Consider the following 19,446-nt stretch of genomic DNA (forward strand, 5'->3'; position numbering starts at 1 on the left):
AATCGGAATTGGAGATAGATTGTGCCCCCTCCTACAGACACGAAGAAGAGACCATACCCCACCTTTTTATTATATGCAAATTTAATAAAAGCCTCTTGGAACTGGTTCAACAATGCCTTTCCCCGGTCAAGAAATCTCAGTTAACATGGAAGCAAATCCTACTTGGAGACTTTTCAAGCTGCTCATCAAAACTTTGGAATACAATTAGGGCAGAATATATTTGGTGTATTTGGATTATGTGTGATTATTCAGTATTCCATAATGCAGATTCTCTCAAATGCTTTGACCTGAGGAGGAGTGCTCTTTATGTGCAGATGAGAATGATTTTAAAAGCAGACAACACTGTCTGTCGGGCCCAGCAATCGAGAATTGAAGTGGAAGAAGCTCTGGCCATCAATGAAGCTCATGAGACGAGTATGAAGAAAAGGTGAGAAGCATCAAGGCAAATCGTGAGAGACAGGAGGAGGAGTGGATAGAGGTCAGAAACCAGCTTGCAGATGAAGATGCTGAGTTAACCCAATTCATATTAGTGCTGACAGAGATTAAGAACTCAATTCAAGATTATCAATGAGTTAGTTTTCTGTTCCGAATTTTTTTTTTAAAAGGCCGGTTCTCCCGTGAGCACTGAGATTGGTTCACCTCATGAATAAGACAAAGGAACCCTACGTAGAAGCTACAAAACAATTTGAGGTCCAGTCTTCTTTTATTGGGTTTTCTAGCACTGACCGTCGTGCACGTGAGAGTCTCTAAGACTCTAAAAGTTAAACAATTAAGTGCATTCCCTTATTGCGTGCACTGGACTCTGGACCAGACGTCAGTACTGTGCTATGATTTGACTGAGTCAAGGCAGCTGGAGTTGCCACGAAGCCGGGTGGATGGATCAATCTAAAGTTGATCTGGTCAGTCAAGACCCTGTAGATACACAAGGCAATGCAGCATGAGAAAAAACAACGCTGCTCAGGACCTTAATCTACATATACCCATATATAGCTTGGTGTTGTTTGATCCATATTATCGTCCTCATTGTATATATCCATATATATATATATAGCAGACTGCAGTTCTGTGTCTTCTTGACTCAATTAATCAAAGCTGTGAACACTTGGCTGGTAGGGATCAGTACTGCAATCCTCAGCTGCCGGCGGGCTGCAGGAGGATCTTCACATCAGGGCAAAGCGAGGAAGGCTATAGCGTAACTTGTTAGGCACACCGTTAAGGTTATAAGCTACTCTATATTTTTGTTCGCAATATTGTTTTTTTTCTTATTGTTTTTAATCGATTTGTATGCAATATTGTTTTTTTCCGGACTTGATTATTCTTGTGCTTTTGGATAAATGCGTTAAATATCAAATTATAGAGGTCACTAACTAAACTTAATGTTGGTCGCTTGTTTATGGTTTTGGTTCCTATTTTTGTTTTTCCTTTAGTGGGGCAATCAAAATATACACCTAAAAAAAGAAAAACACTATTAACCTTCTTGCAATAGCGAAGCTCAAAAGAGGCTACAATAATTATATATATTGATATTAGCAAAAGGTGTCTTTTACAAAAAGTCCTTTTCTCCTACTTCTCTTAATTACATTAAAAGAGGCTTCTTTAAGTTTAACTTATTTTGGCCTGCTTAGTGGCATTGCAACAACATTTAAAACTCTTGATCGATCATGATAAAAAAAAAGTATCCTTCCTTGAATGCATAGAGTACTTATAAACGAGATTCCTTTTTTACTTTTTTGAGTTGACAAATGATGATTCATCCTCGAATAGCACAAAGAAACTCTAATTCCCACTTGTCTCTTTTGTGAAGTCTTTGTAAAAATTATAGAAGAATGATAAGGTCTATATACTAGTAGGTGCCTAAACTTACGTTTGTATCCCCTATTACAGACCTAAACTCTCTCTCTCCTATGGGGTTCAAGTCTCTCCGTCGATTGGTCTCTTTAGATCAAAAAAGTCGACATTAAGCGGTCTCATCTCATCTCTCTCTCTCTCTCTCTCTCTCTCTCTCTCTCTCTCTATATATATATATATATATATATATATATATATATATATATGCAGCTACACCTAACATCTAGTCTCATACTCTCTCGCATAAACCAATAGACCCCCATGCAGGCTTTATTTTTTATGGGTAGGGTAGCCCATCAAATTCAAATGAGCCCTTAGTAAATAGGAAAACTTTATGTTGTTTATGATTTTTGATGTTTCATTCAAAAAAGAATCTCTAACACAAACGTCCAAAGAGGCCAAAAATGTGCATGACACCGAACTTGTCTCCATGCCCCCTCCTCCCTCCTTCCTCTTTCCCCCATTTTTTCCCACACACTCTATGTTTGTCTTTTTTTGCAACCCTCTAAAGCATCTCTCTCTCTCTCTCTCTCTCTCTCTCTCTCTCTCTCTCTCTCTCTCGTGCTACACCTAACATTTAGTCTAATACTCTCTCTCAAAAAACCTAGACCCTAATGCATGCGTGATTTTTGATGGGTAGGGTAGCCCATCAAATTCAAATGAGCCCCTGGTAAATAGGAAAACTTTATGTTCTTTATAATTTTTGATGTTGCTTTATGAGGGACGAAGCCGCCCCATCTTTCGATAAGGGTTGGCCAGTCGGCATCGTATTTTAATGCCCACCTAGACGTGGCTTTTGTACCTCAAAGGTTAACACGTCACATAGTGATTCAAAACATAACCTCTACCATCCAAAGAAGCCAAAATTTTGCATGACACCTGACTTGTCTCCATGCCCCCTCCTGCCTCCTCCCCCCATTTTGTTTCCACACACTCTATGTTTGTCTTTTTTTGTAACCCCCTGAATCCTCTCTCTCTCTCTCTCTCTCTCTCTCTCTCGCTACACCTGACATCTAGTCTCATACTCTTTCTCATCTACCTAGACCCCTGTGCAGCCTTGATTTTTGATGGGTAGGGATAGCCCATCAAATTCAAATGAAACCTTGGAAATTACGAAAAGTTTATGTTTTTTTATAATTTTTTATGTTTGATTTTTGAAAAAAAACCACTAACAAATGTCCAAAGAGCCAAGAGCCCAAAAATGTGCATGACACCTAACTTGTCTCTATGCCCCTTCCTCCCTCCTCCCCCCATTTTTTTTCCACACACTCTATGTTTTTCTTTTTTTGTAACCCCCTTAAGTACCTCTCTCTCTCTCTCTCTCTCTCTCTCTCTCTCTCTCACTCACACACACACACACACACACACACACACACACACACACACAACCATAACATTGATGGTGCTGCTATTTCCAACTATACCTGCACGGCCCTTCCACCTTCTATTCAAAGTATCACAAATAGCTTTTCTATCTTGGCACTTTCTAAATAGCCTTCAATGTTACCTTAAATTTCCACCATTTGGTTCTTCTATTTTAATCTATTATATGGTGGTTGTAAGATCAAGGTGCCTAGTTTTGGTTACTTGGGCACCCTTAAATCAGCCTAAAAAGATGCATTTTTCCATCTTTAATGGCCAATGTCTCCTAGCTAGCCAAGGAATTTCATTCTAAGTTCTTCTAATGAAACATCACATGCAAAGTTGGGCACATAATGATATAATATGATTAAATGGAGAGTTACAAGTCCTCATTTTCTTATCTAGAGAGTCAATGTATACCTCCTCTCTGAGATTCGGCTAACACAGACAATATGCCCTTAAAATGCTATTAACTTTTGCATCTTAACGTATATGAACGTTCCACCTTGAATGCCACAAACTCACATAACTTACCTTGATTTATCGAGCATTTTTTGAGGTGTTTTTTGAAATACTCTCTATAAATATGCAGTGTTTAAAAATACATTATTCTTTGTATATATGTGATCTATAATTTGAAATGCTCAATTTTATGGATCGCGTGTCTAAAAGATAGGTGAAGGCTAGTAGAACGTGGTGCTAAGGTGAAATTGCAAATTTAATGGCTGGATTTTCATAGATCTCTTATGTAAAATTCAATCAAACTCTTAATAGGAATGTACAAGTGATATACTTTAATTATAGTAATTATAGTATTTATATAAAATAGATGACACTTTAAGAATTGATTTAGTTGTAATTGTGAATCTATAAAGAAATTTTGGGTTAATTTGAGTAAGGGAAGGTCCTTTTTCAAACCTCCCAAGTGAAGATCCTCATTTTATGCCTATTTTTCTCTTTCAAGAGCATAGTTAGCTTTGGTAATCTACCAAACCTAAAGAACTTGCCATGTGTGAGCCTAGTTAGCTTTTGTAATATAGACTTCGTGGAACTTCTACATGTCCATGCCACTTGTGTGCATGTCACCTTGGGAAGAGTCCATGTAAGCATCATGCCACCTCACCTTGCGACCTTGAGAATCCACATAAGCATCATGCCATCTCACCTTGCCACCTCAAATATCCATGTCAATATGGTCAACCAAATTGACTCGCTACCTTATTATCCTAATCACTATTAATGCCACCTTATTTTGCCACCTTTGCATGCCACCTCTGTTGGCATGGCATGCCACCTCATCTAATGCCATGTCATGCACACCCCACATCCTTCAGGGCTACATATTGTATGGATGTGTCCATGTCATGTTAACTCATGTATGTATTTGTGGACATGCCATGCCACCACACACCTACCATGTCATCAACACCCCCCATGAGCTCTATACATGTATACATCCATACTAAAAAGCTATTTTTAAATAATTTTATGATAATTATACTTTTTTTTATTCTATTATCTAAAGAAAGAGTATTAAAAAATAAGATTAATCATAAATTAAAATTAAGCATAAATATTTTATTTACGTATATTTAAAAATTTTAAAAATATTATATAACTATATAGAATTATGTAACTTGGCTTTAAAAATATTATATAACTACATAGTATTATGTAAATTTGGCTTTAAAGATATTATATCTATCAATTTTTAAGTATTTATTAAATTTTTAGAAATTTACATTAATAACTAATAATTTTGTTTAGAAAATCATGCATTTTTTATCATATACAATACTCTACTTTGGTATCCAATGAAATGCATGCAAGTTTCCTTGCTCAACAAGCAAAGTCCTATGTATCAACATACAATTCTAGGCTCGTTTTAGCAAAGAAATCTAGCAATCCAGGATATTAACTCTCTTTTTCTCTTTTAGCTTTATGGAAATTTCCTCTAAACTCTTAGCTTAACTCATCTTAACTCTTCTAAAGTCTTGGCATTGTTTCTCTTTTTAATTCTTCTAAACTCTTAGCATAACTCTCTTTAAAATGGGTCCTCAAAGCCATAGGCCAAAAGTGTGATAGGAAAACCCCCCGCCCTTGATGTGTTCGTTGACGAAGGAAGGTAGCACATAAGCACAAGTGAGTGGGGAGGAGCATGTTGGTCTTATCTTTATGGTAGACTATGACATATAGGTTTATTATAGGAGGGTGATTTATTTACAGCCATTAAAAATGAGGGTAGTAATGCAACGAGGGGTGGGACTATTATTTAATGAGATATATGCACTAGGCCAAAGTGCATCCTCAACTAGGATATAGTGGATTCTTATGGATTTTCTTTTGATGCACACAACATGATTGTTTGGTAGGTGGGTTATTTCTACCACAACAAGTCAGGTGCCACAAGAGAATGATGATTGAGTTCCAGCAGAGCGAGATAGTGAAAGTTATCCTAACGTTGGTTGTGATCACATGTGAGACTCTCAAAATTAGTGCGCCGAGTCCTATTGAATGCCAAAACCTCTCCACTTTGCAGGGGTGTGAAAGGGGTCCCCCATAGGGGTGTGGAAGGTGTCCCTCCCCCACCCTTGCAAATCCCAACGAATGAGACCACCCTGAATGAGATCTCTAAAGTAATGAAATTTGATGGTCCTACATGTTTTGTCTTTTCATGGTATTTTGGGTTTTTAGCCAAAGCTATGTGTAGGACTAATTGTCACAGAAGAGGGTGAAGGGAACACCATGGAACAACACCATGGCATCATGGATACAATCCATGGAAACATAGTCAACCATCATCGACGAAACATGTAACCATCATCACGGAACACGAAACATGTAACCATCATCATGGAACAACACCATGGCATCATGGATTGTAGTGAGTGAATTACATCAATGCAATGAACACATATACATATATCGATAAAATGTGTAACCATCACCACCATGGCATCATACCAAGGCACCAAAATTACAAACTCACCAAACCTGTCAGAATCACCGAGGCTTGCATGCTTAAAATAATAATTGTCAAGTCCGTGAGACTGGTTGTAATGTAACAAGCAAAGGTAGAACACATGGCACCTTTAACTATTTCTTGCAAAGGCTCCCAAGAAATAGTTGCATGCTTACAAAGCCTCTCGAGTAGTAACAGCATGCTAAGCATCAATAAAGTCCTCTTTATGCACAAGACAAACAACTCTTGAAGAAGAAATTGGATTGAGATCCCTACATATTCATCTTCAATAAAGGGTATAGCGATAATTGCAACACCTACATATTCATCTTCAATAAAGGGTATAGCAACAATGTACTCCTACTTTGTCTACCACAAAGCTACACCATAGAAACTATGAAGATGTAGCTAGAGGTTGACTTACAAGTAGCATAATCTCCACACATTTTCATCAAATAACCCAACCTTGAAGGATAGGTTGAAGTATGGCTCAGAGTGACTAAAGGAGAGACTATAATGCTTGGTGTATTGAAGATAGCATAAAAATCATTGCTAGTGCGGTACTCCAAGAGCAGTACTCCAAAGGAGCATGCATGAAACGAGAGAGAAATCTAGCATCCAAACATATATAAAGTCAAGTATAAATGACCACAAGAAAACTAATATTTTCCAAGACTTAGGAATATGGCATGGATTGCATAAATTGCTCCTTATTAGTAGTGGTAGGCCACATATCAGGAGTGACATTAATGCTTGTGGAACAAGCAGGATTGGAACATCGTTGTAGTGAAAACATGTTAAACCTACGGAGTATCTCCTCTTGGACCACAAACTTAGATTGGGTGAGGTGTAGTATGACACCCCGAGAATCATCTTGAACAAGTTTTATGTGCCAAGGTAGCAGACCAACATTAGTCATTGATTGGGAGCTCCTTCTTCACTGCTTACGTAGAAAAATCTTGATTGCAAATGAGAAGAATGCCAGAATAGAAGGATGGTAGAACTATGCCAGATGTAAATGTTAGGTTCTGATTGGAGCCGCATCATGTACCCATCTTGATGATGAAGATGTGAAATTTTAGCTATTACTGCCAAGAAGATTAAAGGCCATAAATGCAAGCAACATACCTGATGTGGCGAGGAGAAGAATATCATCATCAAACCAAGCACTAGCACTATAAGAGATCTACCCAATATTGATGTTTTCTTGGACATTTTTAAGGAGATAGTTTTTCTTAAGGCATGAGTCTGTATGGGCCTCGGTATTGTCATTGGTAATTACATCGATAGAAGCGTCAATATTTGCATATACCGATGCTTTTACTGACTCATATATGAACTTTGGAAAAATTTAAAATCGATGCATTTATTGACTCTACAGAGAAAGTAAAACCCGAGAATAGTTCTGCTCTATTTTCCCTTTCAAGAATTTTTTGCCCATAAATGTCATCAAGTGACCTGAACTTCTTGGACATAAATGTCATCAAGTGACATGAACTTCTTAGACATGTGACCTTAAAAAGCATCACCTATAAGGGATTAAGTGATGGTGTCTAGGAGACAATGGAAATCAGAAGCATGTGAGGATGTAGGGATAGGCACACAACGTTCCCGTTGGATGGAGAAGCCTAAACAAATCTAGACACATCTAGAGGAACTAGTGTGTAGCAATGTTCGTAAAAAAGAGTAGGGACAGGCACACAGTGTTCCCATTAGATGGAGAAGCCTAAACAAAACTAGACACATCTAGAGGAACCAGTGTGTAGCAATGTTCGTAAAAAAGAGTAGGGACAGGCACACAATGTTCCCATTAGATGGAGAAGCCTGAACGAAACTGGACACAACTAGAGGAACCAGTGTGTAGCAGTGTTCGTAAAAAAGTATTTTCCCAAAAAGTGAAAAACCTTCATCTAAAAACTTTGAAATCATTTATAAAGGAAAATCTTGAAATCTGAAGGTTTTTGTTCTATAACTTCTCAAAATCTATGCATGGGAAGCTGAGAGGAATGAAACGCATTGAGTAAAAGAGATACCCGAGGTTGATGGAGATGACAACTTGGAGCCGGTGCACATGCATGAGCAGCCGAGAGGAATGGCATGCGGGATGTCAAAGAGATCATGAGGGCAGATCGGAGATGCTGCACCTACTAAGGACAGGGAGGAGCATGAGGCTGAGGAGCTAGGATAGCACCATGTAAGTCTGCTTCAGACTCTTTCCAGGCAACAGTGTATTGTTGAGTTGTCTAGGGTATATATTTGATGGTGGAGAGAGCTCATCACTATTGAAGAGGGCAAGCTTTTGTAAGGTTATAACACTTCTACAGACTCGAGAATTTTTTAATGTTTATGTCATAGATCCCATAGGCCTAACACCAAACATGTCACCGTAGCAAGCAAGCAAAGACATGCTTGATGGCACGAGAACTAAGCAGCTAATCAAAATTGAAGGTCATGTGATATGTTGGGCCCCTGTATCAAAATACCACTTATCATTTAAGGAAGTCTAACTTGTGATGACCAGAGATGTTGCAAAGAGTTGGAGAGGTTAGTTTGAATTTACACTCTCCACAATTGTGTGGTATGATTTGCTTGTTGGGCTTGACTGAAACAAGAGGAGGATTGGTCGCATTTCTTGGTGCAACAATCCTTCTTGATATGACCTTAACGCTTGTTGCAATATCTATAAGTGGCATTCCTATTATGGCATTCCCATTATATGGGGAGACCATTTGAACAGGCTGACTACCAGATTGTACCATTTTACCATTGTGGATGGCAGTTGGTGTTTTTGAAAGAAATTCAGGGATAGCCAAGCCAATTATCCCTGAAGTGTTTCAAGATGCAAGGAAAATGGGGAGCTGATGCTAGCCAGTGACCCATTTTCCTAGGGAAAGGTCAACAACCCATGGCCTTTCCTAACCATCATGGTCATGGGGAGTGGAACATTCTGCAAAGATGTTGACAGCCAAGCCAATGGAATTATCCCCCATTAGCAAGCTCGAAATCATTCTACACAGAATCTGTTAATAGCCAGGCAAATCATGTTATTCCGCATTAGCAAGCTACAAATTTTGAATAGATGTTCACAGGTACTCAAGTGTAGGAGATTTGGATTCCTTGAAATAAAGTGTCCTGATTTAGTGGCTAAGATCTTCCTTCCCATGATCCATGACCATGACGGATAGCCAAGCCAACAACAATGGTCTCATCAAGTCCATTCATCCAAGAACTGGACAGCGGACTCGTTTTGTGACATAGTTAGATGATTATCCTTTGGACAAGGGTGACTTGAGATGCAAGCTCGAGGGGTTCACCTCAAAAAATGTTAGTGTACCACGTGAGTTCAGCAAGAGGGGTTTTTTAATTACATACATTGATAAATATTAACAAGATTACATTAACAAAAGGGGTTTTTTAATTAAACTTTAAAAAAAATCCATTAGTTCATAAGTAAAGAGGGGTTGTTTTATTGGGGGGAATTTAGTTAAGGGGTTTTTTAAATACCTCTTGAGTGAACGCATGTGATACCTAGGGTTTTCTAGTAGTGCACCCCCCGAGGATGCAAGTATGTGTGTTCATAGGCCACGTAAGAACTCCCAAATTGCTTGAGAAGTCGTAAGGGAACCTTTTATACTTGACGATCACCAAATGGAGAATAATCTACATGCAAAATCTTCATGGAGGGGCCACATCCAATCAGCGATGTCACGTCATTTCCATTGTGTAGCAAGGCCTCGGTTGGCCTTAGTGCCATGAATGAGTAGCCGCACAAATCTGTGTATTGGAGCGTCAACTCTATGCGCACTTGTCATAGTAGGTAATTGGGGCCAACAAGCTTGTCAAGATTGTAATTACAACCAAAGCGGAACAGGATAGATTCCAACCGCCTTGACACATGTAGGGGTGAGACCAAGCCACTTGTAGGGGGCATTTTTTAAAGTGATCTCACCTCTACATGTGTGAATAAGACAAAGTGAGCCAGCTGAATTGTATCCTAAATGAACCAAAGCCAGCCAAGCGGTGTAGGTAGAGGAGCTTGGGCTTGCGAGCTAGAGCAGGAACATCACCAGGTTGGGGTTATTGGGTAGAAGCTATTTTGATAAGGTGTACAATCAAGGAGAACCGAAGGAGAGTGTGAAGGGGGGGAAAAAATGCAGAGAGAACCCTGTGAAGACTAGGAATAGTGAGATAAATATAACATAGGGTGCACACAAAGGGAAAGATTGTAATTGCATTAACTGAACCTAGAACGGGTATTAAGTAGACAGTCACGGTATATTATTATTTGGTGCTTACATGAGACCGTAAAGTATTAACTTACTAAGGTTATAACCTTATTATTTTGTGTTTGTATAGAATCAACATTCCGTTTGCTAACAGTGCTCTTCGCCAAAGATGCCCACAGATCACACCCCGTACAATCCCCCCGACATGTCAGCTATCGACTTCAGCATGGAAGATTTGTCTGTGGAGTGCGGTGCTGGAGCAGTTTCGCGCTATGGGCTGACTGTAGCTGATGATGAAGAACAGTACAAGGCGCCAGCATTCAAGTTCCCGGTACTGCGAACGTCATCGCTTAAATGGGATGAGTACAATAGCAGCGCGAAGCACATGGTGGCAGGTGAGAACTTTGTGGTGGAGATCGAGAGTAGCGGAGATAAATTGAAGAGGTTCCGGGTTGTCACTGTCGCTGTGAGGGCTGCGTGCCGTTTCCAGCTGGGAAGGCAGCTAGTCCTAGGAGATGATGATCACCTTGATCAAATACAAGGCATCGTAAGGAGACGCGATCTGGAGAAGCTAGCGCAGCTGGGTGGTGTCTACAGAGTTGCCAAGATGCTGCAGACGAGCTTACAAACAGGTATCGATGCCACGGATGATGAGGAGGAAGAATTCGCCAGAAGGAGGCAGGTGTTCGGGGAGAATGCATATCCTAGAAGGGCGCAGAGCAAAACCTTGTGGCACTTCCTGTACGAGGCCAGTAAAGACGTTACTCTGAACCTCCTTATGTTGTGTGCAACTTTGTCGCTGGCTTTCGGGATCAAAAGTGAAGGTCTACAGCAAGGCTGGTATGATGGTGTCAGCATCTCATTCGCCGTTGTTCTAGTGGTGGTAGTGACGGCCGTCAGTGACTTCCGGCAGGCTCGTGAATTTCAGAGCCTTGACAAAGAGAAAGATAACATCCAAGTGCAAGTGGTGAGAGCAGGCAGGAGAAAAGGCATGCCCATCTTCGACGTCGTGGTGGGCGACCTGGTGGAGCTTCGCGTCGGTGACCAGGTCCCTGCAGACGGCCTCTTTTTGAAGGGGCAGGGCTTGGCCATTAACGATCCAGCATGACCGGAGAGAGCGAGCTACTGCTTCCTGACCACGATCAGCATCCCTTCTTGTGGTCTGGCTGCAAAGTGCAGGAGGGATACGGCTCCATGCTCGTTACTGCCGTGGGCACTAGCACAGAATGGGGGCAAACCATGGCAACCATTTCCAGTGACAATGCAGAGGAAAGCCCTCTCCAAGCGCGCCTAAATAGCGTTGCGATTCTGATTGGTAAGGTTGGCTTGACAGTGGCATTGCTTGTTCTAATAATCCTCTTGGTTTTCTACTTTAGCGGCCACACGTCAGGCGCTGGTAGCTCAGGAACGAGGTTCCGGGCAGGGGAGACGAGTGCGAGTCAAGTGCTGAATACTATTGTGGACATATTCTCCATCGCTGTGACTATTGTGGTGGTGGCAGTGCCCGAAGGCCTTCCTCTGGCTGTCACGCTCTCCTTGGCCTACTCCATGCGCAAGATGATGGCGGACAAAGCACTGGTACGCCGGCTCTCTGCTTGCGAGACCATGGGGTGTGCCACTACGATCTGCAGCGACAAGACTGGCACCCTAACTACGAACAAGATGACCGTGGTGAAGGCATGGAGTGCAGGCAAGATGATAGAGTTAGAAGCTGCTGCGAGGCATACAGAGATTAATACTACCCTAGGTCTTCTTTTCCAAGGAATCGCTCAGAACACTGCAGGGAGTGTGTTTGTGCCATTAAAGGGACAACTAGCAGTTGACTCGCTGGAGACCCTAGAGGTCAGCGGCAGCCCAACAGAGAAGGCACTCATATGGTGGGGCTTGAAATTGGGCATGAAGTTCGAGGAGACGAGGTGTGAATCAATGGTGTTGAAAGTAGAAACGTTCAGTTCTGTGAAGAAGCGTGCAGGAGTGGCTTTGAAGATGTCTAGGGATGGAAGAGTCTTCGTGCATTGGAAGGGAGCAGCGGAGATCATTCTGGCAGCTTGCTGCAAATGGCAAAGCGAAGGAGGCATAGCCATAGACATGTCAGTGGAGAAGCGGAAGGAGATGGAAAACATAATCGACGGAATGGCATCGGCTAGCCTGCGTTGCATCGCTTTTGCGTGCTGCGAGGTTCAGGATGAAAAGACATTGTTGTCGGATGGTCATCTACCAGAGGATGACTTGACGCTGCTTGCTGTGGTGGGCATGAAGGACCCTTGCAGGCCAGGGGTAGCCAAAGCGGTGGAGCGGGTGAAGGCGGCCGGAGTGAGGGTGAGAATGGTGACCGGAGACAACCTGGCCACCGCCAAAGCCATTGCCACCGAATGCTCCATCCTTGGTGCAAGTGACATGGCGGTAGATGGGCCCACCTTCCGCCTGTGGGACGACAGGGAAATGCGAGAGAAGCTGCCGCGTGTAGCTGTGCTGGCTCGGGCTCTGCCGTCCGACAAGCTGCTGTTGGTGAAGACTCTCCAATCCATGGGGGACGTGGTGGCGGTGACCGGCGATGGCACCAACGACGCCCCTGCTCTGCACCAAGCCAACATCGGCCTCTCCATGGGGATTGAAGGCACGGAGGTCGCCAAGCAGAGCTCTGACATCATCATCCTGGAGGACAACTTCGCCTCAATTGTGAGGGTCGTGCAATGGGGCCGCTCTGTCTACTTCAACATCCAGAAATTCTTGCAGTTCCAACTCACTGTGAACGTGGTGGCGCTGGCAGTGAATTTCGTGGCAGCCGTCACGTCTGGCAGTGTCATCTATTAAAATAGAGAGGAAAACTGGCAGAATGGATAACTCTAATAAATTGATTTTAAAAATGCTATGGAGGAATTTTGCCCAAAAGCAATTTCGTATTGCACAAATCTGTGTGTGTGTGTGCATATGTAGCAGAGATATGAAACACATGAACATCAATGTTTTAAATCCCTTAAACAACTCATGCAAAATGCTTTTAAAATTGGAAAACTAGAATTTTCCACTTCTGTAGTACTGGAAAATACGTTAATCACAACTCATTTAAGGCATAGGCCAGAACTGTTACCCCATTCTCTTGCATTTAAAAAATACGAAAACCAATTTCCTTGTGTGTGTGCGCGCGCTCTGTCAAGCATGGAGAGTAACTTATTCAATAATCATAGAAGATATACGAGTGGGTGTTAAGTTGAGTTAAGTCGAGTGGGCATAATTAATAGGTAAGGACGCTTGTGTAAAGGCGGACGTGGGCGTGTGGGCATTGCCACACATGCATAAGTGCATGCCCCCGTACGTCGGCTTGCATGCATGGAGGAGACTTGGATTCATTGTCCAGAGGAGGATGTGGGGAGCTAGGGGGATTGGGGGATTAGTGAGAGGAGTATTCTAAAGACATGAAATGCTCACAAACGCAGGAGGATGAGGGAAGGGAGCGAAAGAAGGTGGTTCCGAAGTGGGAAGCGGATAGAATCATCGCCCATGCCCAAAGACCTCAGACAAGGAGTGCTGAGGTATTTTTGAAGGTTTCACTCGAGCTGGTGATTGGTTTGTTTTCTCTGTGCAACGTAATTATTTTTTGCTCTGGTAAGCCTCCGTCTAAAGCTGATATTGCTAAATGCCTGCAAGACAACATTTTCCATGATAGAGTTGTCTCCCAAGTTTTCTACTTTTAGGAAAGGTATTCTTTAATATTTTGTTTACTAAGGGTCAGGCTATTTCTGAGTTGTTTGCAAAATCCCCTCTGTTCATGGATCATAGGTTGAAGCATGCAATGCCATTTGATCTGTTTTTTGATCTAAATAAGAGCTTGTCTGAGGCCTATCATGTCTGGGTTGAGGCTGTAGGATTACCCCCTTGGCTTTGACTAGCGTTGAGTGAAATAGCCAGTGCTATTGGTCCAATTCTGTATCTGTTGAAAGAGGATGAGGGAGGTTGCCAGGCTAATAATGTGTGCATCTCTTGGAACACCTTAATTGAGACTCCCAAAAGTGTAGAGGTGGATCTCGGTGAGCTATGCAAATTGGAACTAAATTTGAAATCTGGGCCATTCCCCGGGGCCTGTTTTAGGTGTGGTGGTTTTGGACACATAGCAAGGAATTGTATAGGGGGGCGCATGCAAAATCAGAGGGTGAAACCAAGGATAAGGAGGCATGCATGAATAGTGTTGAAGACACAAGGGTAGGTAACATGACTAAAGATAAGGAGGCATGCATGAATAGTGTTAAAGACAAGGGTAGGTAACATGACTAAAGATAAGGAGACATGCATGAATAGTGTTGAAGACAATAGAGAAAAAAGGATTCTAATTAATGAAGGGGATTCTTCAAGAGAAGGACTGTGGAGAAAGGTAAAAGGGAAAACTAGCTTAAGCCAGGCTAAGGATGAGGCTAGAAGAACTATTAATAAAGTCAGGGCTAGGGATAAAGAAGGAAGTAAATCATCAGATAGCCTAAGCCCTCTCTTGTATTCAAATCCCTTTAGCACCTTAGGAGAGGAGGACAATGGGACCTATCTTGTATTCAAATCCCTTTAGCACCTTAGGAGAGGAGGACAATGGGACCTCTTCTATTTAGAAATTCAACTAGCAGGTGGATGAAGCTTGGAAAGAAATACAAAAGGAATGGGATCATGGAGGGAGTGGGGAGGAGGTAGAAATGGTGCCTGAAACTGCTTTAACATGAGTGAGGCATTAAAGATTAATGAGTGCACATGGAACGTTAAGGGAATTTAAGATTTAAAAAAAGAATGTTGCTTTTTGGGGGCTAGTTAAGGAGTGGGGTCTATCCATTTTGGCTATACAAGGGTATAATTTGTTCGGACCTATAATCTTGAGGAAAGAAAGATTTAAGGATTGGGTAGTGTTGTATAGGGGTTTGAATGGGGGCTATAGTAGAGTTACGACTATTGTTAAAAGTAACTTGAAGCCTAACATTATAGCTAATCATCCCAATGGTAGGATTTTGGTTGTTGAAATATTACTAGAAGGGGAGAGGGTGTGGGTAATAAATATTTATGGTGCTCATAATCATAAAGTGAGAAGTGGGATGTGGGAATGGATAGTTAATCTGAATAATCAAGGTCATTGCATTTTTATGGGGGATTTTAACATGGTTAAGAATCAGAGGGATAGGTGTGGGTTGAGCACTATTTTGATGGGACAAGAGAAGATGAAATGGGAGGGTCTGAGAGGGAGAATGGGCTTAAGGGATGGGTGGGAGATGGGGGATTGGGGCTCAGATCCTGGGCACACTTATTTTAGTCTAAAATATTCTGGTTCATCCTCCAAATGAGACAGGGTGTTTTTCAACCAACGGGCATATGGGTTCCTCACACTCTCAAAATGACTGTGGACTCCAGCACTGCTCTGTCTGATCATATGCCTCTAAAATGGGGTTGGCATATAATGGGTCAGGAAGAGGCTAAGTTAAATAAGTTTCCTACTAGGAAACTAAGGGTAAACAATTTGTTTCTCAAAGATGAACTGTTTATTAAATAGACTAAAGAGACAATTGAGAGACTCTAGAGGGTTTTTGCCAATGAAATGCACAGTATAATCAGAGGGGTTGGGAAATTCAGAGGTGGGGAAAAAAGACAGAAAAGAAAGAGATGGAGTGATTAGAAATTTTTCAAAAAAAAGAGGCAGGTTGGGAAATTAACTATTGAGGAGACTACTTGGTATTTCGAGTGTCAAGCTAGCTTGAAGAGTGACGATGAGAAATGTACTAGGAGAGAGGATAATAGATACAAATGGAAAACCTTTAATAACAAGAGGAAGCCTATTGTATATCTTTTTAAGATGACTGAGTGGAAGAGGGGCAAGGAGGTTTTGGATAGGGTTCTGGATGAAAATGGCCAAGGGATAGAGGGGATTAGGTTAATTGTTGCTATCTTTTTCAGATGACTGACTGGAAGAGGGGCAAGGAGGTTTTGGATAGGGTTCTGCATGAAAATGGCCAAGGGATAGAGGGGATTAGATTAATTGTTGCTAAAAAAAATGGGTTGAGTTTTTGGGCTCAACTCTCAACCTTAAAGAGGATTATTCATCCAAAAGATTTCCAGCAAATTGCTAGAACAAGTTAACAATAGAGTGCAGTGGTGTCAAATCCATTGATCAGTGAAGCAAGGGAGAGAATCATGCAGGACAAATTCTTTACCCTTATTGCTACCCTTCTGATACAGGAAAGCAAGACTCCTCAGGAAATGAGTCGAGTTCTTGTGGGTACAAATTGGATGAAGGATACATGTATTATAATAATCGGCTATGCATTCCCAATGATGAGGGAATAAAAGGAAGGATTCTGAGAGAAGCCCATGATAGCCGGACATCTAGGGTTTATAAAAACCTATATGTCTGTGAAGAAAAGCTTCTTCTAGGGCCAGGACTCAAAAAAGATGTACTTGATCATGTGCGGCAATGCTTAATGTGTCAGAGAATCAAGGAAGAGAGTCAAGATGCCAGGGAAACTGCAACCTCTAGACATTCCATAGATGAAGTGGAAATGTATCAGTATGGACTTTGTGACTGGATTACCTTTAGTACAATCAGGTTACAACTCCATTTTGTGGTAGTTGACAGACTAACCAAAGTTGCCCATGTGATTCCAGTGAAAGAGACATACACTACAGTGGATGTTGCCAGAGTTTTCCTTAAAGAGATCTTCAGATTGTATGGCTTACCCAAGAGGATAGTAAGTGACAGAGATCCCAAGTTCACATCGAAATTCTGGACTGCATTCTTTGAAGCAATAGAAACTTTCTTGGATCTCAGTACAGCCTATCACCTCAAAACAGATGGCCAGACTGAAAGAGTGAATCAGATAATAGAAGATATCCTTCGATCATGCTGCGCGGTAGAGAACCCAAGAAGTGGTTAAGCCATTTACATCTAGTTGAATTTGCTTACAATGCTTCTTATCATAGAAGCATTGGGAGGAGACCTTTCAAAGCTCCGAATGGACAAGATAGCCTTACACCATTGACTTGGTCCGACCCATTGATCAGAGTCGAGATGTCTAGACAAATGCTTGATGACATGGACCAGCAAATGTAATCAATCCGTAAAGATATTAAGGCAGCCCAAGATAGGCAAATGCACTATGCAGATAAGAAGAGATCAGAGAGAGAGTTTGAAGAATCAGATATGGTCTTCATTCGAGTACGACCAAAAAGAAGTTCTTTATCTTTAGGGAAGTACAAGAAGCTCTCTCCCAGATACTGTGGACCGTATACTATTATAAATAAAGTAGGCAATCTAGCTTATAAACTTCTTCTACCTCCCCATCTTAAGGTACATAATTTATTCCACATCAATTTGCTTAAGAAATATGTACCCAACCCAAGTCACGTGCTTATGATGAACAATTGATTTCTGCAATTCAAGGCTAGATGGCATTCCAACCTGAAGAAATCTTTGACGTTCGGGATAAGGTTCTCAGGAGTAGAGTCCTCAGAGAATTTTTAGTCAAGTGGAAGTTCTCCCCTCTAGAAGACGCCACTTGGGAGAAAGAAGAAGAGATGGAAAAAGATTACCCCCACTTTGCGAGATGAGGACATCTCGCATTTTGCAAGCGGGAGAGGATGTAAGATTCCTCGTGAGCCTGAATAATGAAAAAGCTTTTACCTCGATCCCCTGTAATCATTCCCTATTTCAGAATGCAAGAAAGTATTATTTTTGCCTAGAGAGAAGAAAAATTCTAGAGAGAGGCAATCAATATTGAGATATTTTTAGATATAAATAATCTCCTAATATTTAAAATATATTTTCCTGAAATAAAAGTTCAAAATAAGTTCTCCAATGTGCATTAGGAATCAATTAAAAATGATATAAGGGACCTTAGCCTAAGGGTCTATATTTTAAGAAATTTCTAGATTATGGTCCAATTAAGGTTCCTATGGGCCAATAGGATTAATCCAAGTGTTGGGATGAGATAAATTCAATGAATAAAAGAAAATACCTAAAAATGAGTAAATGCTCACATAAGATAGAGAGTTGACTGAGTACAAGGTTTATTAATTAAAAATTAAGAGATATTACTTTTAAAAAATGAGATATTTTAGAAAAATGATGAATTTTTGACACCTTGGTAAGGAGAGGGGGACCTTTGCGGTAGGCGCCTCCTTCACATGTGTGGGAGGGTTTTTAATTCAAAAAAATTTGATATTTTTATCTCTCCTCTCTCCTGGATCACACTGGATCAAAAGGGGAGCCAAGCTGGTCCAAATCTTGTCCAAATTTAGTCAAATTTAAGCTGAAAAATTCTAGAACCTAGTTGGACTCAGTGACTGGCCTACCTCACCTATAAATAGACCCTCATTCTTTTGTATTCTCATCTGTGAGCTATACCATGCCAATATTACATTAAAATAATCATATTTTCTATTATCCCTTAAAAATCCTCTACTTTTGGGGAGTTTGGAGCTTCTCTCTCTCTTTAACAACTCTTGGAGCTCTCTTCTCCACTTGCTAAACCAATTGATTGGTTGAGGGCTTCACTTCTAGAAAAAGAAGCAAGCTAATCCTTGAGGTAAGAATGAATTTTATGATTTTTGGTTAAATTTTCTCAAACGACTTCTCTTCTCAATCCCTCTCAAGCTTGAGAAGTATTCTAATTGATTGTTTTAAACTCAAATCAAGCTTTCCCTATGAATTTTAATGTATAATCAAGAAAAAGTTAATCTTCATGCTTATTTAGAATGCTTTCTTATGTTTATCTCTCTCTCAAAAAGAATAGTCATTCCTATGGCTAATTCTTCAGCAAAAGAATGCTTCTCATTGATAAATTCTTAATTCAAAACCAAACTCTAACTTGTTAAACTAGAGAATAAGAAAATGAAATTTTTATGCTTTTATGTTAACAAAATAATGGTTAATTCTTTTAGATTATTTATTAGTAGTTAGAAACTACTTTAATTGATTCTAAATGAGAAAGAGATAATCCTATCAATTTGGGAAAAGAGGAAAAATAGAAATAGCTTAATCTAGTGGAATAATCATAATTAAGTTTATGATTATGATTTAAATTATGA

At 40.8% G+C, this 19,446-nt stretch overlaps 1 pseudogene across 1 annotated transcript; it reads left to right on the forward strand.

Annotated features, from left to right (window-relative positions):
• Positions 1-10,567: 10,567 nt before the first annotated feature.
• Positions 10,568-13,221, forward strand: LOC147621126 (calcium-transporting ATPase 5, plasma membrane-type pseudogene; annotated as a pseudogene). The gene has a single exon (XR_015269758.1). The product of XR_015269758.1 is annotated as a calcium-transporting ATPase 5, plasma membrane-type pseudogene (transcript).
• The last annotated feature ends 6,225 nt before the right edge of the window (positions 13,222-19,446 follow it).

This window comes from Cibotium barometz, chromosome 30, assembly GCF_041138505.1.
Source record: "Cibotium barometz isolate CiBa-2024 chromosome 30, ASM4113850v1, whole genome shotgun sequence".
Lineage (NCBI taxonomy): Eukaryota > Viridiplantae > Streptophyta > Polypodiopsida > Cyatheales > Cibotiaceae > Cibotium > Cibotium barometz.